The sequence below is a fragment of the Mesocricetus auratus genome, unplaced genomic scaffold, assembly GCF_017639785.1.
Source record: "Mesocricetus auratus isolate SY011 unplaced genomic scaffold, BCM_Maur_2.0 Super-Scaffold_100008, whole genome shotgun sequence".
NCBI classification, from domain to species: Eukaryota; Metazoa; Chordata; class Mammalia; order Rodentia; family Cricetidae; genus Mesocricetus; species Mesocricetus auratus.
Genome location: NW_024429192.1, coordinates 4,427,755 through 4,452,878, shown reverse-complemented (window position 1 = coordinate 4,452,878; position 25,124 = coordinate 4,427,755). Strand labels below are relative to the sequence as shown.

The following is a 25,124-nucleotide window of genomic DNA, read 5'->3' as shown; positions in this document are numbered from 1 at the left end:
AGAAGAGGCCAATGAAGTTCTCTTGGGACTCTGCCTAGTTCCTGCTGAGTTCTAAAAGAGAAAGTGTGGCCTTGAGTCCCTAGGTGGCAGCAGAAAAGATGCACTCAGCTTTGGAATGTGATAGCAACTTCCTTTTGGAACACAGGGCCAGCCTTGCTGTGTTGCTACAGCGTGGCAGGGGGACAGACTGGCCTTGTCTCTGTAATGAGCGAGAGCCACATCTCTCACATTCTTCAGGTTAGGAGTTGAAGCTAATGTTTCACATCAGGAACTGTCTTCCTGCTACGTGGGGAAAACAGTGAGTGTGCTGAGCGGCCTTTACACACTGGTTTGTGAAGGAGCTGGACAGGGAGACAGGATGCCCTGAAAGCACATATGATATTTCCCCATCCTGCGCCCCGTCTTGAGTTTCTGTAGCCCTGGCTAGCCTGGAATGTGCCGAATAGATCAGGCTAGCCTCAAACTCACAAAGATCCCCCTGCCTCCTGCCTCCTCCCAACACATGCTTTCACCTGCCTTTCCCTCCAAAGTCCTGAGACTGAAAGTGTATATTAGTTATTTTTCAGGTGCTGTGACAAAACACTGTGACAAAGGCATCTTATAAAATAACACATTAAATTTGGGGCTCACGGGCCCAGAGGGCGAGAGTCGTCCATGACAGCTCAGTAGTCAAGCATGTCCCAGGCACTCGTAAAGCCCAGGTCTCCATCCACAGCGCCACCAAGAGAATGAAAAGGAAGGCTGTACCCAAGCTTGTTTGGAGGCTTGGCATTCAGTCACAGGAGGACCAAAGGGCTATTTATCTATAGTATCTCCCTGGCTTCTCTCAACTTTGCCATGACCCATGAGCACCTGGGGTGAACATCTCCTATATAACCAGCATCACAGCTCAATGTCAACATAGCATGCCTCTGGATACAGACTCAACATACAACCACTTCCTTTCAGGTAGACAGGAAGGAAGACACTGCATCTCAGGCTCTCTATGTCAGTGATCTAGCGGTCGGTTTAGGGATAAGGTAATCATGACACCACTAGAGAATGCTATCAAAATATAATAATAAAATGCCTTCTAAGATGATTATAATACAGCTGCGGGACAGCTCAATAGCCGAAGTGCTTGCCGTGCAAACGCAAGGACTTGAGTTCAATTCCCTGAACCCATGTGAAAACACTGGGCACTATGGCGCATGCTCATGGAACCAGCAGTGGGGAAGCAGAGCCAGGTGGGTTGCTGGAGCTCACTGGCCAGCCAGACTTATCCAATTGGCAGTCCCCAGACTGGGAAAGCAGTACAGGGACTGGAGAGATGGTTCAGTCAGCTAAGTTCCTGCCATATGTGAGTACTAGGATTCCCAACATGTATGTAGAAAGCTAGGCACACATGTCTGTAACCCTAGCATAGTTGTTGGGGAGTCAGAGTCAGGCCCTAACCCAGAGAGCACACACGGGGTGAAGAGGGGGATATCAGAAGAGAAAAATCTTGTCCTTACACCAACTTCAACTAGAAGTTAATGTCTACTCCCTGACAAATATGACTTCCAGTGACAGTAAGAGTGCCCCACAGTTAACAATGCTGTGACCTCATTTGGCAGCAGCTTTTAGTTTGATGAAATTTTAACCTAGAGAGAAGCTTCAAGAATAGCATATACACTTTTCCTAATCCTCCCTCCTTCCCTCCCTCCTTTCCTCCCCCCTCCCCCCCTCTCTCTCCTCCCCCTCTGATATACCACACTGCACGAGTGTCATAGTCTTAGGAGTAACGAGTGCATAACTCCTGATTCTAGGTTTTCGTGAAATGAAAATAACAAGGCCTCAGATGCTCTTCGTCTCTTTGGACCTCTGTCTCCTCAGCTCCAAGGCAGAATTATATCTGAATGCCAAGTGCCACGAAGGTCCCCTTATGTTGTCACTGATAATAGTGGCATGAGCACCGCAAGTCCGTAGCTGGCAGAGGGGGAGCTTTGGAACTCAGCAGAGAATCGGTAGAAGAAATCAGAGACAGGAGCGGCGGTGGCGGGTCCTCAGAATGGTGAGACACCCTCTTGCAGAGCAGACATCTCTGAGGAGGCTACAGGAACAGCTCTCTCCACTCAAGCAGGAAGTGGGGAGACACGAAGCCTGTCTGCCTGTGAGTTCTAAATGCTAGCATGCTGCACGGCAGACCTCATTAGCATCTAGTTGGGTAGAAAGTCTGGGGAAAGTCTCAAGTAGGGAAACAGGTTCTTGAAATTCCATTTCACTCCCAACTCACAGGGCCACAACGATGACAGGGCCCCACAGAGGGAAGGGACATCTTAGAAACATTGTAAGGGTTTTAATGCTAACTTTAAAAGGTTAGGAACCGGAATCTTCTCTGTTCTGCAGAGGCATTTAGCTATAAAGCAATTTTTTACAAACGTTCAGAATATCTCTTGGCCTTCAGCCTGAGAAAGACAAACTATTTGCCTGTTTGTTCTTTTAATTTGCTTGGCAAACCTTTGCCCTACACCAGCCCTAATAAGTCAATGCACTTCACCAGCATATTAAGTGTAGTCCAGAGTTTCAATCAGTGACTGTCTCTCTGGTGAGGCCAGCTAGGTCATATAGTTCTTTCCTTAAGATTCTCAATAACTACCCTCTGGCTCCCAGGCTGTGCACCTGCCAGCCCAGCCTCTACCTCCTCTCATTTTCTTAAAAGCCGGAACTTGGTTTCATTTTTCACTCTTGATTTTAAAGCAGTTGAATAAAGCCGTTGGAAAGCATGAAAGAGAAAGGGGCCAGCAAGAGAGGTAAATAAATCTAATCACAGTGAAAAGGCGATGAAAGACCTGTGCCCACGTTTCCTCAATTTGTTCTCCAAATGATCCTTGACACGCTCGTTGCCTGAGGACCAGCTCCCGATTTTCATAGGAGACGGGAACAAAAGATCCAGTTCTTTTCGAACACAAATTGGAGCCATTAGTTCCCACCTTTTCCTCTTTGCATTTCCAGGGACGTTAATAAGTAGCTAAATTGACTTGTTTGAATTCTACTCCCGCCCCTTCTCTCGCCCACCCTCTAAGACGAGTGTGGTTGGGCGGTTCGTTAGTTAGGAGGAATGACACTAAGAAAGTCCTTGGGAAATGGCCACCCGCCACTTACGGCACATGCACATGTCTAGTAAACTGAACAACTCAACAGTGTCTGAAAGGGGGCGGGGGGGAGAAAGCTGGAAGTGGGCAGCATGCCAGGTGTCCTGAGCACCATGCCCTTGGCAACACCACACTCCATACGTGTACTCTGGGCGTCTGTGAGAGCACGCAACTGCCAACACTCTCCCTGATGGTTTTCTCTGGGGTGACGGATAGGAAGGTCTGGAGCGCTGGAGGGGTAACTGCCCTTGAGTGGCAAGCAGTCGGCCCCTATCAACCCAGGCTTGAGCTGCAGTTGGCACGTAACCAATGCCGCCGGCTGGAGAGTAAACCTTCAGCCTTCTATCCCACAGGGTGCAACCCTCTACACGCCTGTTCGGCACTGTGTCCCAAAGTCATGCCTTGCAGATGAGTCACTGGCCATTTGCTACCTTAGCAAGGGCTCTGGGTAGCAATCAGCCTTGGGAGAAAGAGAAATGTCTCCCCCTGGAGGAAGCACAAGTGTGCTCACTGACCCATTGATTGTCTGGGCCAGATTCAGGCCCACTGAAACCATGTCTTGTGGAAAAGAGAATGAAGCCATGGGTTCTCAAGTTCCTCACTGCTTTTTAGTCATAAAGTCTTTCCTCCTTGTTGTCATGGTTTTACATCCTCCACCAGCATCTTAGACACCAGGGAATACCATTCAGTCAGTCTTGCAAGTGTGGCAGAGGTCTCATACCAGAATTGAATTTCTCAGTCAAAATTAGAATAATCACATCCTAATGAAATTTACCTTAAGACTTTACTTCGCTCTATGAACCAAAAGAGGACACGGTTAAAACAGAATGTTTTAAGGAATGACACTCCAAGGACTTGGGGGCTACAGCAATGGAAACTAAACCACCCAAATACTCAGCAGTTGGCACATACGTCAGAGGCCCTATGGCTAACACACGGTCTCCCTGTCTCCAGCAGTAAAGTTGCCTTAAAATTCAGGGTGTTACAAGTCCCTTCTCCTAAAAGACTGTGTGTGTGTGTGTGTGTGTGTGTGTGTGTGTGTGTGTGTGTGTAGATAGATAGATAGATACATAGGTACATAGATAGATACTACATACATACATACATACATACATACATACATAGATACATAGACAGACAGACAAATAGGCTGTATGTGGTAACAGCTCCACATAATTCCAACTTTTGTTTGTCTCTTATGAGACATTTGCTTACTTTATATCCTTGCTTATTGTACCATAAGCGGGTCCATCATGCTGAGTGTACATATTAACATTACAAATGGGGGAGACGTATAATTGATGAGGAGAAGGTAAAGTTCTTAGGACATGATCTCTTCTGAGTTGAAAAGGAAGTGCAGGGACACAGCTGGCAATGGGCCTGGCAATATGGCAGAGGTCCGAAGGGTTTACTTGTGGACACGTGGGTGCGACAACCCCATGGACATGACAGAAGTGGAGGCTCTGAGGACCTCGCCATCGGCAGCCAGCACGGACCCGATTGTTCAGAAGGAGACACTCGGCTGCTATAGCCAAGCAGCTCTAGCTTCACGTCTCTTACACAGCAAGCAAATAGTTCAGCTAAGTTCTCTCTGTGCTGTCTGTAGAAGCCGAGGCTGGGCTTGCTGTCCCTGCCTCGAGAGCTTCCACTGAGATTTCCCAGGTCGCATGCCACATCCACAGGTGAACATAAGAAAGCCTGGAGGAGGTGGTGACCTGGCAGAATCATCCTCGCTTCAAGGAAGAAACCGATGAGACCCAGAGTCTAGAGGCTAATTTCCCTGAGACCCAGAGTCTGGAGGCTAATTTCCCCGGTTTCCTACACTCCTCAGATTAATCTCAGAATGACACCAAAAGGCCAAGGTAAGAAATGCAAGCAGTGAAAGCAAGTCCACTCATTGTTTAAAGGGAATTTTAATGTTACAAATTAACATGGTCATGCAAGGGACAGAAACAGTGTCCAAAACAAGCACTTCCATCTATCATCATTTGGTTTGCTTGTCTGAGTCGCTTCTGTGTCACGTAGAAATGAATGAACCATCTCTTCTAAAAATAGGGCACTCCTGGCCTGGCCTCGGACACTGATTTGGTCACCTGTTTGGAGGAGAGCAAACATCTTCACACACACAGTCACTTATTGAAGGCCTGAACACCGAGGCCTTGTGTTGGACTCTGGCAACTCAGAGGGCTGTGACTCAAGCTGGTGTCTTGAGGGATTCTATTATGATACAGACTTTTTTTTCCAAGATAAAAAATAAAATTAGTATTTGACTTTGTGTTTTTCCACAGACTTTGATGATTGAGTTTCCCCCGGATTCTCTGTAAAAACAGAAACCCAGGTGGGAAATAAGATGTGGTTTTATTCACCATTGTTAACTATGGATTCTAACCATGGCAGGATCCTCAGGGTTTCCTCCCTGCGGCCACAAACAGCAGAGAGTTCACAGCCTCTGATTGCCTCGCTTTTATTTTAGGGTCTTCACTGGTTTCTTTAGTTCTCTCAGCGGAACAAGGAGATGGTCTGGGAACTGCTATTTGATTGGACCTAAAGAGGTTTAAGGCCAAGTCCAAGCATACCTCAAGGTTAGCAAACAGGCAGAGATACAGGTTCCTTTGGCCCAGCCTCAATCCCAAGGATTGAAATGAAAAGAAAAGCCTCCCTAAGCCGCCCCCTCTACCGGAGTGTCTGAAGCTAGACTGTGGAGAGCTATATGAAGTCACATAGGCGTACTCCCCACAGTGTGCATGTTTATACCAAGCATCCTAGGGAAAACTCCTCACTTCAGTTTATAAATTGTATATAACCCATAAACTAGACAAGGACACTAGGAAAAACTATTCCAGGTCAATCTATATGTAGATTAATTATAAACGCAAAAATCTTAGGTAAAATATTGGTGATGACTAGAAAATCAGTACAAGGTGTCATTGTATGAGTCTCTCAGGAATACAAGAGCAGATAAACATTATGAAATAACATTCGCAGATTACTGTATGAGAAAAAAGAACCATAGGGAATGTTCTGTAGAAAACTGAGGAGTGAACTACAAATGTGAAACTTGATACTTGGAAGCATGACAAAAAATCATGAAAAATTTAGAGGTGTAGTGTGTGGTGATGTCTCGTTTGTACAAATAAAGACTGTCTGAAGATCAGAGGGTGGAGCTTGCCACTAACTAACCATAGAGGTCTGGAGGTCTGTACAGACAGACAGGAAGTGAGATGGGTGGGCGTAGAGGATATGGGGGAGGAAATAGAAACTCTGCTGTGTTTTCCAATGGGAAGCTAATGAGGTAGAGATTAGGTCTCTCTGCTCTCTCCACATTTTTCCATATGTCTGACCCCAGGCTTTTATTATTAAGACCTATTAGAACTCATGTTACAGGTAGAGAAGTCTTTAATATGGTGTTGTAGTTTGGGTTTCTATTTCTGTGAAGAGACACCATGACCAAAGCAATTATTGGAAAGAAAACATTTAATTAGGATGGTTCACTTACAGTTTCAGAGGTTCAGCCCACTACCATGGTGGGGAGCATGGCTACATGCAGGCAGACATGATGCTGGTTACATCTCGGCTGGCAGGAACAGGAAGTCGACTAAGACACTGGGCAGTATCCTGAGCATAGGAAACCTCAAAGCCCACCCCCATAGTGACACACTTCCTCCAACAAGGCTACACCCAATCAAACAAAGCCATACCTCCTAAGAGTGGCACTCCCTATGAGATTATGGGGGCCAATTACATTCAAACTACCATATAGGGTAAGAGGACTTTATTCAAGTCATGACTAATGATTGGAAGTCAATAGTGTCACCTAAAAGGGAAAATCATAAGCCAGAGACATGACAAACTTCTGCTCAGCAGAGTACCTCGCCCACACAATAAGGCATGAAAAACTAAGAACTAACCAACCGCTGGAAGGGATGAAATAAAAGTTACATAGAGAACTCCAGAAAATTCACAAGTTGTTAGAGTGAAGAAATAGTCGTGAAAACGTAGGGTTGGTGGATGGGTTACCAACCTGCACACGTGCATTTCATGTGCAACACAAGAGCTGATACAAAGTTGCAAGGGAAAGGCATATTGTTCTAAAGAGGACTGCTCATCTCAGTGAACACCTTTGCTTCTAGACAGTTACAATGACAGCTCCCAGATGTGGTTAAAGTCAAATGTTAACATTTATAGAAGGAAGTTAGAGAACAATTCCTTCACAGCTTAAAGTCATTTCCAAGCCAAGGCAGACAACAGGCAACCGGTAAAGAGTAGTATTTCCTGTTTGTCTGTCCGTTTTTAACTACACTCAACTCTGGGGGTGACACCTTAAACAAGCACAGAATTCACATCGAGGAAGTGAGCACCGTAAATCACCTCAGAGGGACTTTGCTTTAGGTGGAGTCAGTTGCCCATGGGTCTGGTGACCATCATTCAACCATGTGAACTTGGGGAAGACCCATTGTCCTTTGTTACGATATCAGGTACTCATACAAAAGGGCACACATAAATCTGTCTATCTTCTAGGAATGCAAGGAGGAATTAACATGAGAAAACCAAACAATATAATTCACAAGTTAAAGGTGAGAGCATATGACCATTCAGAGTCAGAAAAATTATTAAATTCATTTAACAATTAAAGAATTAAACTAACAAACTCAGGCTAGAAAGGAACCTTCTTAACCTCTAAGGAAAGTCAAGAGCCAATAGTGTACTTTGGCAAAATTGAAAGGGCTCCTTGGGTTCAGACATGAATGGTTTCAACCTTTTTTTTCAATTTCTATCTACTTTTGGTGGGCCTTGTAGGAAATGCAAGAAAAATTACTTAAATGACTAAAAGGAGTCACAAGAGAAGCAGACTTCCATTATGCATAGAAGATGACTGTAGCAGGTCCCTGAGTGAGTGTGGGCTGTGACCTTCTTTTGACATTCTTGTGACGTCAGTCTCAAGTCTATAGTAGTATCATGAACTTTAAAAACTACTCTAAAGAGTAGTGTATGAACTAATCTTGCCCTTAAATTTTATTTCATTTTTATTTGCTTATTTTGTGCACACACACACACTATATGTGTGTAATATATACGGGCATGTGTGTGCCATGGTGTGTATGTGGATGGCAGAGGACGGCTTACGGGCGTCAGGGAGCTCTGGGGATCAAACTCAGGTAAGCAGGCTTGGCTGCCAACCCAATGCCCTTAGCCATGTTTCCTGTCTTCCATATCTTGTTACATTGATATCTTTGCAGAACTCCAAGGGACTGCCATCAGCTCCCCATGGGCACGTCCTTGGAACACAGGTGCCAGGCTCTTCAGCCTGCACCCAAGCTCATTGGGGATGGACTCAGTGAGAGACAACACCCACAGGTCCGCTGACATTAGTCAACTAGCAAAGTAATGAATGCATCCTACCCCCCGCTCCACCCGCTTGTCATGAGTCACCGTCCCGTCCCTCAGAGACCACGCTGAAGAACCTGGCCACAGTTCACCCTTCCCGCCTCCGCCTCCTGGTCACTGTGTGTTTGCCTCCCCACAGCGTGGCAGGCCTCCTTTGTGTGGTAGCTAAGAACCCATCTGTTTTCTATCCGTCCTCTCTGGATCTGCAGGCCTCACCACCCCTATGTAATAGCAAACATGTTCGAAACCAATGCTAGGATCAGAGGTATTTATGTAACTTACTGGGAAATTCTACAAATAACCAGAATATTCTCTGTGTGAGGAGACTTTTTTAACATTGTATTTTTAAAGAGTTTCTAAACTCATTTGTGTTTCCTGTTTCTTGTTGGGATGGTGTCAAGCTGCCTTCCTCAGCTTTAACACGTGGTCAAGCCACATCTTATCATGTCTTACCCTTTCTCTGTAGGACACAACCACGCCCAGTCTTTTCTGCTGACATCATTGGTGCCTATTGGACCAGAGCACATTTGCCCTGGGTTTGGAATGTTCTTGCACAGAACATTGCTGTTCCTTCATCATCATCATCATCATCCCAAACGGGCCTTCTCTGCCACTTGGTCTAAAGTCAATCCCTCCTCCCCCTCTTTCTTTCTTCCTTCCTTCTTTCCTGCCTTCCTTCCTTCCTTCCTCCCTTCCTCCCTCCCTTCCTTCCTTCCTGTCTTACATCACTGTTTTCTTGTATTCCATCTATTATGCCACTGGTACTTTTTGCAATCTGGGATCGTATTTCTCCGTTATTTTTGTGTTTTGTTTACTGGCTTCTGGCAAGATGGGTTTCTAGGGCTTGAACCTTGCATGTGCTAGGTTAAGCGCCCCCCCCCACAGAATTTCACCCTGCACAGTGCTTTAGTCTCTTGTGAGCTGCTTCTGAATGAGCCAGAATCCCCAGCTTTCACAACCTTAGCTTAGTACTTGGTACACAGTGGTATTGATATAATATTTGAATGAAGAATTAATAAAAGGAAAGTTGTCACAGGTAGAAGGCAGTGAGATGACCATGGACTGCAGAGTCCGTGCTGTTAGGGCGTGGTGAAGGAGAGCTGAAGGTCTGTCTGTGCAGTAGGCAGGTCATACAGGTATATGCACAAAAATCCCCAAGCCCCTTTACTGCTAAAGCCTTTGAGTTAAGTAAGACTACCTACCTGGAGGCCTGGAAACTCATTTGCCACTTCCCAACACACAGTGATCAGAACTAAGCAATTTAAGTCACCAACTGGAAATAGTATTAACAAATGATTAGATATAGGGAAACACAAAATGGACTTATTCTTTCTAAGGGTGGGAGACATCTTCAAAATTCTATTGTAAGATAAATATCACTGTGCATCAATTTTCCCGTTATATGAATCCTGGCATCACTTAAAAAGTGCCCACCTTGGCAATTTTACAACAGGAAATGGAAAGAGGTTAGGTTTTACCTTGATTCGGGTGTCATTTGATATATACACACAGGAAATTAGGCCACTGAAATAACTTTTCCCCCAATCAAGAAGCTTACAGCCCAGAAGAAGATGCTTCGATCGTCTCATCCATGGCTCTCCTCGTGTTAGCTGTGCTTTTCTTCATAGTCATTCTCAAACCTGCTCTGTGTCGGTCACTCAGAACTGCAGAAGGGGGAAAGTGTGAGTAGTCCCCGAGTTCACTTTTCTTCCTAATATTCTAAGAGCAATGAACTTGAGCTGTAAGAGCCATGGGTGACAGTGACCACGAAGAAACTGTCTTTTCCAGATGCAGGAGAGCATTGCATGTAAGAATTCGTAGCAACTGACACCTGTATAGACACACGCCAGACAAGGTCCCGGCATAGAGAATGGAGGTGGGGGCAAAGCCCAGCCCCTAAGGGAAACCAATAGCTACTGAGAAGGAAGGGCTAGTTTTCTTAAGGAGTTCAGCCCTGACGGGTTGACGACACTCTACTGAAAGGCCACGTGCCCAAGAGTACATGGGCAGAAAAATTAGACTTGATGGATTTTTTTAAGCTGGGCAGGTAGGAAAGAGAGTTGAAGCTCTGAGAAGTTGAGGCTGGGAACAAATGTGATCAAAATGCACTGTAGGAAACTCTCAAAGAACTGACGAGAATGAGAAAACAGATGTCATCTACTAGCATCTGGTACCTTACATTCTTGCTGTGGCATCGAGGTGGGGGAGGGTCTGCTTTCCATTTGCTGGGTAGCTGTTTCTTCCAAGAGGAAACCTTTCGTCCTCAAGCAAAGAAGCTAAAGAAACTCAGACAGGGCAGGAGGCCCAGAGAGATCCAAGGCTCCTGAGCCCCCCCTGGGAACTATATAAACAAAGAGGAATTATTGAGGGAGAGGAGACTCCTCCAAGGTAGCTGCCTATAGCTTATGCATGGGGCTCCTGGGATACAGGCTCCTAAGTCCTTACCCCGATGGGTGTGTCTTTTCAGCAATGTGACTACATGGATCACCCACACTCCTGTAAATGACAGCCATGCTCTCAAGCCTAGAGTTGAGTGCATTTGTTTCTTTGATCTCTTATGAATGCCCTATCCATGGTGAGCAGACATTTGTAATACAGCACTAGTTACAATTCTGTCTTTACCCACACATACACTTGGGGAAGAGTATAGAAGCAGCTTGCCTGTGTCTTTCCTGGCATATCACGTGGAAAGTCTCTAACCCCCAAATCCTAAACTCAAAATGTGATAAAAATCTAAAACTTTCTGAGCGCTGACATGGCACTGGAAGTAGAAATTCCATATCTGTGACACAGTAAGTAGAAAATTCCATATCTGATGTTATTATGACAGGTCATAGAACAGAGGCACACTGGGAAATGTTTTATAAAATGATCACATGTGTAAGGTGGAAATATATATATATATATATATATATATATTCCCTGCATCTCATCTCTAAAATTACCCATCTCTCTGTATGTATATATGATATACATATGAGACTTCCATGTATCTCATCTCTAAAAATCCCCCCTCTCTCTGTAGATACATATATATATATATATGTATATATGTGTGTGTATATGTATGTATGTTTGTATATATAGGTAGTATGAGTATGAATAGATAGATACACACACATACATATAACACACGAACAAATGATATTCTAAGACCCAGTCACTCTGAGCCCAGACTCTTTGGCTAAGGAACATTGGATCTATACTCTAAGTCACTAAGGTGTCAGGGTAGTGCCATAACCAGGTGTGGCAGTGCACCCCTGTTCTCCCAGGACTTGGGGCATCAAGACATCAGGAGAATAAGAGGGAACGATACCAAGTCTAGCCCAAGCTGTATAGCAAGACAGCTTCAGAAATCAAGAAACGGAATCGAGTCACAGCATTTTAACACTCACCTTTCTCCACAGTGCTCTCCACAATGAAAGAAGTGGGCCATGAGATTCTAACCTGCGTTCCAAAGGGGACCTATGGCTCAGGAGATGCTTGAAAACACACGTGAACTGTTTTTAAAGAGAGGAAAAGTTTAAATCCGACGTGTGCAAGGCACTGAACTGATTTGCTTACGAATACCTGCAGTAGAGAAGTGCTTCCAGGCAAAGCTCATACATTTAATATGCCCAGCAATGAATCACAACCACTCACCCCGCGTTTTCCTACTGAAATCATCCCACTCCACATTAATTTTTCTGACTGGGACTTCAGGCCAAGATTAAGCAGATAATTTTTCAAACAGTCGCCCAGTCACTTTTTCTGCTAATGGACAACGCTGAGGAGGTGGGTGAGTGCCCATGAGCAGAGACAAAACAGCCTTCTGTACCAGACTGCAGAGAAAACACTGCTGTTGGGGTGGGCTCTGTTGTTCTAGCCAGTGTATCACATAGAAGCTGGGGCTTTTCTTGCTCAAAGAAGTTACAAAATACACAGCTTAAATGAGAACAATCTGAAAGTCATACGATACCAATTTTGAGAATTAAGTTGTAACTGAAGACATTGTGGCCCATTATCTACCCAGTGGGTTAATCTTGGTCATTAAATTGATTGGATTAAGAGCCACCCAGGAGATACACTTCTGGGGGTGCGTGTGGGGGTGTTCCCAGAGAGGGATAGGTGAGGATGGAAAACTCCCCCCTGAACACAGAGGGGCGCCATCACACGGGCTGGGGGGCTCTGATTTAATAAAGAGAAAAGACAGTCAGAGGAGCACCCTTACTCCCTGCTCTGGGTGTCTCGGCCGGCTGCGATGTGAGGACCCCACCCCCACCCCACACTCCTGCTGCCACAGGCTCCCCACACCTCCCCCCTCAACAGACTGCACACCCCCAGACTGGAGCCAGGATAAATGCCCCCATTTGGAAGGTGCCCCTTGCCAAGTCTTTGGCCACAAAACCAGAAAAGTGACAGAAGCATTCTTCTAGAACACTCACTCGCCATGCACTGGGTTTGGATAATGGGCCTCCTGTGAAAATCAGAAGATGTCACCCCAAACAGCACATGAGAAGGCCCAGTCTCCTCCCAGGATGGTAGTCCTAGCTCTGATTTTAGAGGCACTCTCCAGTACAGCCAAACACGGCTAACGCATTACTTTCTATGTGTTTCCTACCAGACAGACTTAAAAACACTTGTGGGCTTTTCCATGGAGAAAAAAAAAAACATTATGGTGGCATTGCTGGATATTTCCAGATTCTGCTCATAAGAAAGTGCCACTGAACACGATTCACTCAATATTTGCCTCCTATGTATCTCACACTGGCTTTCCGAATTGTTTCCTGACTCGTGCGAAGAGCATGGGAATGCAGCTTGCAGGGGAAGCAAGTAAATATTTATATCCTGAGCCCTGATTTATTCCAAACACACCGTTCTCACATGTTTTACAGAGAAAGTGATTACACATCCAGTTATCTTGAAATAATTAAAAGGTCATCAATTTCCTGTCATGGATGTGATATAGTTTAATTACATTCTATGAATATATTGACCAGACCATCAGGGGACACAGCTGTGGGGAGAGGTTATTATCTTAACAACAAACTGACATCTATTGAGTGGGGTGTAGGTATGTAAGTGGCTAGGGGACCTCGGAACTGACCTCCCAGACCCAACCACAGAGCTGGCTTGAGCCGGAGGGTCTAATGGTTCTCACATCCTGAGCAGAAACCTGTCTTCCCAGTGAGATATTTATGCTGAGACATGTAAATTTATTTATATTAATTTGAAATGTTTCCTCTAAAAAACTTTGACGCTATTGAAATTGTACAATTAAGACCATAAACAAAACAGCACGATTAAACAGACTTCCAAGGAGACCCTGTCTGCCGTTCGTCCTGAGCTATTTTTAAAAAGTAAAAGGAGATGATTTTACCACCATCTGAGTGTGTGAAAAAAATGTCACACAGTAGATGAGACAGAAAAATCTGACCAGCTACTGTAGTCTAGGACTTCCCATCCGTGAAGCCATTTTTTCTCAATCCACCCGCCGGCTGTTTACAAGACAGGGGTGGGTTTGATTCCTCAGACTGGCATGCCCCTCCCTGGAAGAAGAAAACTACCGTCTTCCCCACTGGTCGCATCAGACAGCATGCTCCTCTGTTCACAGCCAATCAGGGCCTGACCAGCTGGCCAGCTTGCCCCTGTCCTGCCCCATGTAGAGCCCGCTTTTCAAACTCCCCCTAGGCTGCACTTTATTCCACCCTGAGAACATCACGGAGAATTTAACGGAAGCCTGCCCAGTACCTGGTTAGCTCCCCCTGCTGTACTCCCGTTCAGAATGTCCAGGTACAGCCATTTCTATTGAGTGGTGGCCTACAGCAGTGCCCAGAGTACAGCTGGTCAGTCTTAGTGTGCAGTTCCTAACTCGTTAACAGTTGGTACCAATGCTTTTCTTGTTTCTGCTCTTGTTTTGTTTGTGGATTTTGTCACCCCTCTTCCCACCATGAATGTGTGCTGAGATCTGCTGGGTTGATGTGATTCCTCTACAAAACCGGACTGAAAAATTCCTCCCGTCTGAACCTTCTCTGGTACACACTCCCTGAAGGCTCCACCTCCCACCCTGTCTCAACCTAGGCAACAGTATTGCTCTTCCTAACTCCACTCACTCCTCAGCATTCTAAAAGAGCCCCCCCCTCAGATAAGCATGTGTTAGCCTTATCCAGCTCCAGCCTGTCTCTGAGAGAGCAGCCTCCTTGGATGAGAAGTCAAATTCCTACTTCCTGACTCTGAGGAAACTACTCAGCATCTCTGCTGGGAGAATAAATAATGCACAATTTAGTAAGTCTTCCAGCGACCAGGCAGCATGCATGACAGGCCTAGTGCAGCCTGGCAATGCATCTGCAAACTGCAGTGTCCCTGGCAATGCATCTGCAAACGGCAGTGTCCCTGCACCTCTACTCAATGTTACTTTCACCTAGAGCCCCCCACAGAGGGTGTCTGCTTCTGATCAGCATGCTGAGGGACCCCAGCCTGCACTGAGTTGGCATGTCCCGATGAGTAATCCCTAGGTCCAAAAGTCCACACATACACAGGTAGGCATTGGTGTGTGGTGTGGTTCTTTTCATGTGTTATATATTCCTCCTGGCCTATCTGATCTCCTGTGATCTCCAGCAGATTTGCAGGCCCAGATCTTCAAGAACTGAATGCAAATATGTAAGTACATAGAAACAAGATTTCCCACAAACAACCATGATCAAAGGCAGTGAGTGGGTGAGCACAGTAGGTGAGCACTTAAGCTGAAGGAACACAGCAGGTGATCCATGGAGCTGAAGGAGCACAGCGGGTGAGCACTGGAGCTCAGGGAGCACAGGGAGCACAGGGAGCATAGGGGAGGCCTGCAGAAGCGGGAGCTAGGGTACAGCCTTTCAGACAAGAAGAGTGTGTGCGCTGAAAGATTTGCTCCGTCTTAACAATCTGAAAACGACTGAACTTCAAATGTGGTGTTTAAAAGTCAGTCACCGACGCTCTTCCCAGTGCTCACCAGAGCAAGGCAGTCTTGGGGGTGGTGGTAAAACAGAGATAATCTACACCTGCCTGTCAACAATGCATGCTACAAATTGATAAGTAAAGCACTAGAATTCTGAAACAAAGTTAAACCGAAAACCAGCAGATCAAACTAAATCAAGAAGTGAACTAAATACACACATACACATACATACATATATATATGGCCGGGGTTCCTTTAATGTATGTAAAAGAAACATATTATATTATTTATTCTTTAAGAAATATTTTAAATGAATGAGCAAAGGCTAGCTAACCTGGGAAAATTGTATACTTTATGTACATATATAACTTTTATGCATCTATTTAATATGTAAATTATTTTTACAAAGTTATTTTTTGTCATAGTTGTGGCCAAACACCTAGAAGACCCAATTTAAAGGAAGAAGACTTGGTTCTGTCTCTGGTTTAAGGGTCACAGAGCACAAAGGGCATCACGGCTGCGGGTGGCTCTGTTCCCATGGAAACATCACCCATCCCACAGCTGCTCCCACTCATCTTGGAGAAACAGAAAACAGAGACAGGTTGGCTCAGATAGAAGCCTCCAGCCCCGACCCTACAGCCCTGATGACTCCTCTAGCTAGCCTCAGAAGGGCTGGAGAGATGACTCAGCAGTAAAGAGCACTGGCTGCTCTTCCAGAGGTCCTGAGTTCAATTCCCAGCAACCACATGGTGGCTCACAACCATCCGTAATGAGATCTGGTGCCGCCTTCTGGCATGTAGACATACTGTATACATAATAAATGAATCTAAAAAAAGTCCACAGTCACTTATATCTTTGACACCAACTGGGGACCAAGTGCTGAAATACTTGAGTTTGAGGGGACACACTTTAGACTCAAGTCACATCATTCACTTACTTGGATTCTCACTAAAAGCATTCACCAAAATAAATCCTAAAAGATTTTAAAAATTAAACATAAGTATTAATACATAAGAAATCAAGAATAAAATTGAATAAGTATTTATAATCCTTGGAGTAGATACAACTTACCACTTAGAATAAAAGCATTAACCTATTTGTTAAAAATTTAAGTTCTTGTCCATTCAATATAGATACAGAGAAGAAAAACAAAGAGCAGCTGTCCTGTTTGGGGGAAACATGTCATGGGAAATATCACATTGACAAAGTAATAAATACCCCTTGGTATGAAGAAATCCATCATGGTTCACGCTAACATGTTAAAGCCCCATAGATAAACTGGTGAAGAATGTGTATAGGCCACCTGACATGGAAACACGGCCAATCAACCAATGTGTGGGAAATGCTTTCCTCCACTAGTAATCAAAGAATGGCACAGGCAGCTTTCATGGAGCAGCATTTGACCCCTATAAAATTAACAAGTTGGTTTTTTTTAATGGTATCGCCTGATGACAAAGAATCCTGAAAGGGTGTGCTCCAATACTGCTGCCATTCTGGAACAATCCCTTTGGGAAGCAATTTGACAAAAAGCCTCAAAGTGCTTATTCTCAATAATTCCTCTGATTGAGGAAGGAAGCCTAAGAAAATAATCCTGAATATTGTGAAGCATTAGTTATAAGAGCAAAAAGGAAGAAAGAACTCTAGTACCAAACTAAAACATGTAAGTTATATGAATTATGCAGTCACTTCCACTAAGCTATGTGTTCCTAAAGTTATAAAGATTGTGCAGACATGGGAAATACATTTTATAACATTAAACCAAAAGCAAGATAAATATAACACACACATGGTGGTTATATTTATATTAAAAGCAAATAGTATTTGTTTTATATAATAGTATATTGGATATGTCATCATATATTATATAATAGATATATATTAAATATATTTTATAATGTGTATATATTATACACTAATAAACATATAACATTATATAAAAATGAATACTGGAAGGAAATATAAAGAAATGGCAGCTGTCTTTCTGGGTAGTTAAACCATGAACTATCTATAAATATATTGTGTATACCTGTATAAACTTCATTAAACCCAAAGACCTACCCACTCTAAATTATGTCTGTTGTCCTTGTCAAACCTTACTGTATGCCACATGAAGCTTTAAAGAAATCATTTTTAAAGCCTCTGTTGTGGTATGAATGTGACATAGTTTATATGTTGGACATTTGTCCCTGCTGGTGGCACTGTTGTGGAAGACTGTAGCCTTCAGAAGTTGGGGCCTTGCTGGAGGGAGGGAGTCATTGGGAATCGCCCTTGAGGTTCTATAGTCAAGCCCCACTTCCCCTCTGCTCTCCACTTCCTGTCTGTTCTCCACTTCCCCTCTACTCTCCACTTCCCTTTTACTCTCCACTTCCTGTCTGCTCTGCAGTTCCTGTCTGCTCTCTACTTCCCCTCTACTCTCCACTCCCTGTCTGCTCTCTACTTCCCCTCTACTCTCCACTTCCTGTCTGCTCTCCACTTCCTGTCTGCTCTCCACTTTCCCTCTACTCTCCACTTCCCCTCTACTCTCCACTTCCTGTCTGTTCTCCACTTCCCCTCTGCTTTCTACTTCCTGTCTGCTTTCCACTTCCCCTCTACTCTCCACTTCCTGTCTGCTCTCCACTCCCTGTCTGCTTTCTACTTCCCCTCTACTCTCCACTCCCTGTCTGCTCTGCACTTCCTGTCTACTCTCCACTCCCTCTCTGTTCTGCACTTCCTGTCTACTCTCCACTTCCTGTCTGCTCTCCACTTCCCCTCTACTCTCCACTTCCTGTCTGCTCTCCACTCCCTGTCTGCTTTCTACTTCCCCTCTGCTTTCTACTTCCTGTCTGCTTTCCACTTCCCCTCTACTCTCCACTTCCTGTCTGCTCTCCACTCCCTGTCTGCTTTCTACTTCCCCTCTACTCTCCACTCCCTGTCTGCTCTGCACTTCCTGTCTGCTCTCCACTCCCTGTCTGCTCTGCACTTCCTGTCTGCTCCCCACTTCCTGTCTGTTCTCCACTTCCCCTCTACTCTCCACTTCCCCTCTACTCTCCACTTCCTATCTGCTCTCCACTTCCTGTCTGCTTTCCACTTCCCCTCTACTCTCCATTTCCTGTCTGCTCTGCACTTCCTGTCTGCTCTCCACTTCCTGTCTGCTCTCCACTTCCCCTCTACTCTCCACTTCCTGTCTGCTCTCCACTTCCTGTCTGCTCTCCACTCCCTGTCTGCTCTGCACTTCCTGTCTGCTCTCCACTTCCTGTCTGCTCTCCACTCCCTGTCTGCTCTGCACTCCCTGTCTGTCCTGTACTTCCTGTTTCACCTCAGCCTGAGGCAGTGTGGCGTCTAGGCTGCACTCTCCTGCGACCATGGAGCCATCTGTCACACACTTTCCCAACCATGAAGGGCTGTGCTCCTTCCAACTGTGAGCCACGGCTAACCCTTCCTTCTCAAGTTGCTGCCAATCAAGCATTTGTTTTCAAGAACAGCTAACATCACTAACACATCCTCCACACCGAAAAGCGTTGTCCTTTCTAAGATTTTTTTTTCAGGAAATAAATTCCTGCCTTTAAAATTTTTTTGAATTTACGTAAATAAGAATCAGCTTTTGTTTTGACTTTCATTCGTATTGTCAGTATGTAAAAAGTAAAAATAAGAGCTTTAGCATTTCTTTCAAGGGAAAATCCAAATGCCTTACCCTGTACAACAATAGTTCTCTGGCGTACCATTGAAAAAAATGCTAGGGCTGGAGAGATGCTCAGAATTTAAGAGCACTGGCTGCTCTGGCAAAGGACCCAGGTTAGCTTCCCAGCACCCACAGGCGTTCCCAGTGACAGGCTCACAACTCCGTAACTCCAGTTTCAGAGGATCCGATGTCCTCTTTTGACGTGTGTTGGCACTGCATCTACACAGTATACCCCTAACCACATAGGCAAACACTCATACACATGAAATGAAAACAAGCAAACCATTAAAAATAAATTTAAAAACTCCACTGATTATCTCATAACCACTGTAAAGTGTTTCCATTTGTCCTCCATTTATTCCTTAAAGTTTGAAGTTCAAAGTAGAAATTTAAGCTTTTTTTAAAAAAATATTGTGACATGGTCCAAATCTTGTGAACATTAAGTTTTTAAACATTAGTTTTTTAAAAACCTATTGGTTTTAACATTCACAAAGCATACCTAAGAAATGTTGGGGGGCTAGCGAGCTACTGAGTGAGAGGACTGTTCAAGTATAAGGACCAAACGTGATAAAAGTCAGACACAGCAACCCAACCTGTAATCTTAGTGTCCTTGATGGGATGTGGAGCCAGAGAGAGGAGCAAGACCAGGAGCTTGCAGGCCAGCTATCCTTGTATTTACAGTGTTGAATGCCAAATTATCTTGTCTCAAACAAGTTACGGCAAAGACCTCCTCCACACGTGGCACCATAACGTATGTGCATAAACATACACACACACACACACACACACACACACACACACACACACACACACACACTGAGAGACAGAGACAGGCAGACTTTCCTAAAAATAAAGAATGATTCTTCTAGTCAACTAAGAAATGTATCAAATTTGGATTTGGCTAAAGTTGAGTTTGAGACTGACAGAAGGGAACACAGGTGCTAGCCAAGCCCTGAACCAGAAAACAGTAGTTCAAAAACGTCCTAACACTGGGAGCCTCTTGGCCCTGAGACCCAAGTGCACCAGCTGAGTTAGAAAATGGGGCACACGCCAGAGGCTTTTAGTCCACCTCTCTCCCCAGCCCTGTACTCTCCTCTGCTGGGCACAGACAGGACATACGGAACAGTAACCAGTCCCTCTGGCCACCATGGACCAGGAAGGCTGCTTGGTCGAGGGGAAAACAGCAGACTATCTCTCTTAGCTTTTCTGCCTGGTGGATAGCCCTGATGGATAGGGTGAGAACCTGGACCACTGACACTTGACATCTAGACGGCATGACATGATTCACAGCATCGTTGGGTTTCAGGTTCTTTCAAAACTTTCAGCCTTGTAAAACTCACTGTCATACTCTGTAGCTGATAGCCACATGGGGCTATTTAACTTTAAAGTCGGGAATGCTGAAAATTCATTTCCTTGGTTATATACGACACATTTCAAGCACAACCACGCTGTTGGCTTCCACATCACAGACTACCGTCACAAACCAGTTCCAGCACCATGTAAGGTTCTCAAAGTCGCCATTCTCCTGGACTCTAGCAATGGTGAAGGGGCCTGGTCCCCCGTTTCTGTGATGATAATAGTTAAAGGGTTTCACCAGAAATCCCCAGGGAGGAGGCTTGAGTGCTATTTACATTTAATTAATTAATTAAAATTTGCCTTCGGTCCCCATATAGAACACACCCTGACTGTGGTCAACGGTTACTCACAGACTTGGTCATTTTGCTGACGGACCACACATTCTCATTGATCAATTCTAAATTGGATTATTGTTAGCTTTAAAAGCGCCTGAGCAGCAGAAAGTGGCTGTGGTGGCAGGCAAAGAAGAGATTGATAGCAGAATAAACAGGGGAAGTGACAAGATTGGCGACGGAATTGATCACTGTCAGCGGGTCGGTGGTCAGCCGGCTGCCCTTTAGTGTCCAAAGCAAACATCAGAATAATGTTTAGACAAACACGTTTGATTTTCGAGGTAATGGGTATGTCAACTAAATGACAAACCTTAGAAAGGTCAAAGGGATATCCATTTTTCAGACTTTTTCAACGATTAATCATTGATTTGGGTGCAGTGCGCTTGTAGGCAGAGTGGGGAGCCCGTTGGCTTGTGTGTGGCTGGGAGATGCTCCAAGACCCCATCAGCAACACCGCCACCACCCGGGATTTATCCAGAGCTTTCCTCCACACAAAGCCGTGCGGTGAGGAGAGTGTCCACTCTTCCAGATTGGATGTCCCCAGATGCAGAATTTCCATTGTTGTAGAGACTTGTAGAGACCCTTCAAGTGCAGTCCATCTTACCAACAATCTGCACCAGAGAGATGGCACTCACTGTAATAAACCAAACGCAGCCAACTTGTTCGCCGTTGGCCTCCAATCTCTGAGGACTTTACAGTCTTGTCCCAGCGCACGATACCATTAATGGATCACAAGTACCCCAAAATTACAACTTAGCGTAATTCCATATTTGCGGGTCACTGTGTTTGTATGTGTTCGCACTGGTTCACATGGGTGAACATCAACACATTCATCTGTACCAGAGTGCGGGCGGAGGCTAGCATTTGACACTGGGAGTCCTTCTCAGCTACCGTCCACCTACTTTCGGAGCAAGGGTTCCACTGAACCTGGAGCACGCTGGTCCAACAGATTAGCAGTCAACGTTGGCGACAACCGTGCTGTGAAGGTCGGTGTTGGCTTGGTTCTCTGATCTCATACAGGGATTGTTCCTTTGCCCCAGGAGACTTGGCAGAAGAAAGCAGACGAGGACAACTTGCACTACAGAAAGCAGCCTACATGCAGCCTACATGCAGAAGGAGCTGTAAAGAGCAACCACGTTTCACACGGAATGCCCTGATGGGCTGGCCCTGTTGAACAGGTGTCCTCATCAAAGGGCTTGCAGTCTCTCAACCTTGGAAGTAGCCAGCGGCACTCTGCATCCAGAAGGACGTGCCGGTGTCCTTGGCTTCTGTGGTGGCATGAATGAAAATGTTCCACTCCCCATCTCCATAGGTCACAGGTTCAGTTGTTTGAATATTTGGTTCCCAACTAGTAGATTAAAAGTTGTGGCCTTTCTGGAGGAAGTACATCACTGGGGAAGGCTTTGAGGCTGGGAATGGCGCAAGTATTTGTGCCATTTCCAGTGTGGGGAATTCTCTCTGCTTCCTGACTGCAGTTCAAGATTAAGCCCACAGCTTCTGTTCTCAGGATCCAGTTCCTGCCACCTGCTGCCTCTGCTCCACCATCATAGACTCCAACCCTCTGCGATCACAAGGCCAAATAAATTTTCTTCTACATATTGCCTTGGTCATGGTGTTTTTTTCACAACAGAATTACTATTACTATTATTGTAGCTCATACAGTTTCTGTCACCGTCAAGATGTTCAGATTAGGTAGCACCTCAGGAGGGAAAGCAGAAGTCTGTAGTCATCTATCCTTGGTGTCTAACATTCCTGCCAACTTCCTGCGTAAGTTACATATGCATTGTAGGCGGCATCTTAGCTCAGGCCACTGTGCAGAATTCCACAGACTCAGTGGCTTAACAAACAGAATTTTAATTTTTTCTCTTGGGCCCAAGCACTACAAATCAAGACACCAGAATAATCAGGGGTTGCTAAAGGATTTCCTCCACTCTTGAAGATATTTGTCTTCTAGCTATGTCCTCATTTCACAGAGATTAAGTCCCGAGGTATCTCCTCTTCGGGTACTAATCTTCTCACAAAGTCCACATCCACATATTCCATCTAACCTTAATTTCTTCCCAAATGCCCATCTCCAACTTCCATCAAGGCTTCAAGATAAGAATCATAAGGGACAGGATTCAGTCCATACATGAGACATGTGATTGTCAGCTTTCAGGAGTAGAGATGGGGGAAATCCATCACGTTAAAAACAACTAAGGAATTAAAAACCAATAAAGAGAATAAATGCCTAGAAAAAGACCCTATGCCACAAAATGCCTGCAGCTGGCAAGATGAACTCTGAACACATGCAAGAACAAGGGACACCTGAGATTATCTGGCCAATCTATACAAGGCAAAATAGAGAATTCCTTCATCCTTATTCAGTAAGGAAACATCCTCTGTCTCAGGACCAGTGAGATCACCCAGTGGGCACAAGTGCCTACTGTCAGGCCTGGTAACCTGAGTCTGTCCATGCAACCCACATGGTGGAAAGAGAGAAACACTCCTGCTAGTCTTCTAATCTCTACACTTGTACACATGCACACACACACACACACACACACACACACACACACACACGCATGCACGCACGCACGCGCGCGCACTCAGAGAGAGTAAATAAAATCTTAATCCAAAATCACCGAGGGCCAACCAGTTTAATTCTACTCTGTTTTCATGATTTTTACTTAAGTGACCCAAAGAACTCTACCAGGGAACTCTTACAGCTGATTAACACCTTCAGCAAAGTGGCAGGATACAAGATCAACTCAAGAAAATAAGTAGCCCTACTATATACAGATGATAAGAGGGCTGAGAAAGAAATCAGAGAAACATCACCCTTTAAAATTGCCACACACAACACAAAATACCTTGGGGTAACATTAACCAAATAAGTGAAAGACCTGTATTGCAAGAACTTTGAGTCTTTAAAGAAAGAAATTAAAGAAGACACCAGAAAATGGAAAGATCTCCCATGCTCTTGGTTAGATAGGACCAATGTAGTAAAAATTGCACTCCTGCCAAAAGCAATCTACAGACTCAATACAATCCCCATCAAAATTCCAGCACAATTCTTCACAGACCTTGAAAGAATAATTCTCAACTTTATATGGCAAAACAAAAGACTCAGGATAGCCAAAACAACCTTACTCAACAAAGTAACATCTGGAGGCAACACCATCCCTGACTTCAAGCTCTACTATAGAGCTGTTGTCCCGAAAACAGCTTGGTATTGGCACAAAAATAGACAGGTAGACCAATGGAATCGAATTAAACACTCTGTGATTAATCCACAAACCTATGAACAGCTGATTTTCGACAAAGAAGCTCAAGTTATACAGTGGAAAAAAGATAGCATATTCAATAAATGGTGCTGGCATAACTGGATATTGGCATGTAGAAGACTGCAGATAGATCCATGTCTAGTGCCATGCACAAAACTTAAGTCCAAATGGATCAAAGACCTCAACATAAATCCAGCCACACTGAACCTCTTAGAAGAGAAAGTGGGAGGTACCCTTGAACAAATTGGTACAGGAGACAGATTCCTGAACTTAACACCAGTAGCACAAACACTGGGATAGACAATTAATAAATGGGACCTCCTGAAACTGAGTAGCTTCTGTAAGGCAAAGGACACAGTCAACAAGACAAAAAGGCAGCCTACAGATTGGGAAAAAATATCCACTAACCCCACATCTGACAAAGGGCTGATCTCCAAAATTTACAAAGAACTCAAGAAGCTATTTTCCAAAACACCAAAGGACCCAGTTAAAAAGTGGGGGGACTGAACTAAATCAGAATTCTCAATAGAGGAGACTAAAATGGCTGAGAAACACTTGAGAAAGTGCTCAACATTCTTAGCCATTAGGGAAATGCAAATCAAAACAGCCCTGAAATATCATCTTACTCCTGTGAGAATAGCTAACATCAAAAACACCAATGACAGCTTATGCTGGAGAGGATGTGGAGAAAGGGGAACATTCGTCCATTGCTGGTGGGAATGCAAACTTGTACAGCCACTTTGGAAATCAGTATGGAGATTCCTCAGGAAAATGGCAATAAGTCTACCACACAACCCAGCAATTCCACTCTTAGGCATATACCCAAAAGATGCCCATTTATACAACAAGGATGTCTGTTCCACTATGTTCATAGCAGCATTATTTGTAATAGCTAGATTCTGGAAGCAACCTAGATGCTACTCAGTGGAAAAAAAAACAATGGAATCTTGAAATTTGCAGGCAAATTGATGGCACTAGAAGAAACCATCCTGAGTGAGTTAACCCAGTCACAAAAAGACAAAGATGGTATGTACTCACTCATATATGGATTTTAGACATGGATCAGGGGAGTGTCAGCCTACAATCCCAGGGCCAGTGAGT

At 44.7% G+C, this 25,124-nt stretch overlaps 1 long non-coding RNA gene across 1 annotated transcript; it reads right to left on the bottom strand.

Moving 5' to 3' along the window:
- Positions 1-5,010: 5,010 nt before the first annotated feature.
- Positions 5,011-12,005, bottom strand: LOC121141744. The gene is made up of 4 exons (XR_005878683.1): positions 11,894-12,005; positions 10,057-10,162; positions 9,701-9,771; positions 5,011-5,206 (listed from the first exon to the last, which is right to left on the bottom strand). It is a non-coding gene; the product is annotated as an uncharacterized LOC121141744 (long non-coding RNA).
- Between the last annotated feature and the right edge of the window lie 13,119 nt (positions 12,006-25,124).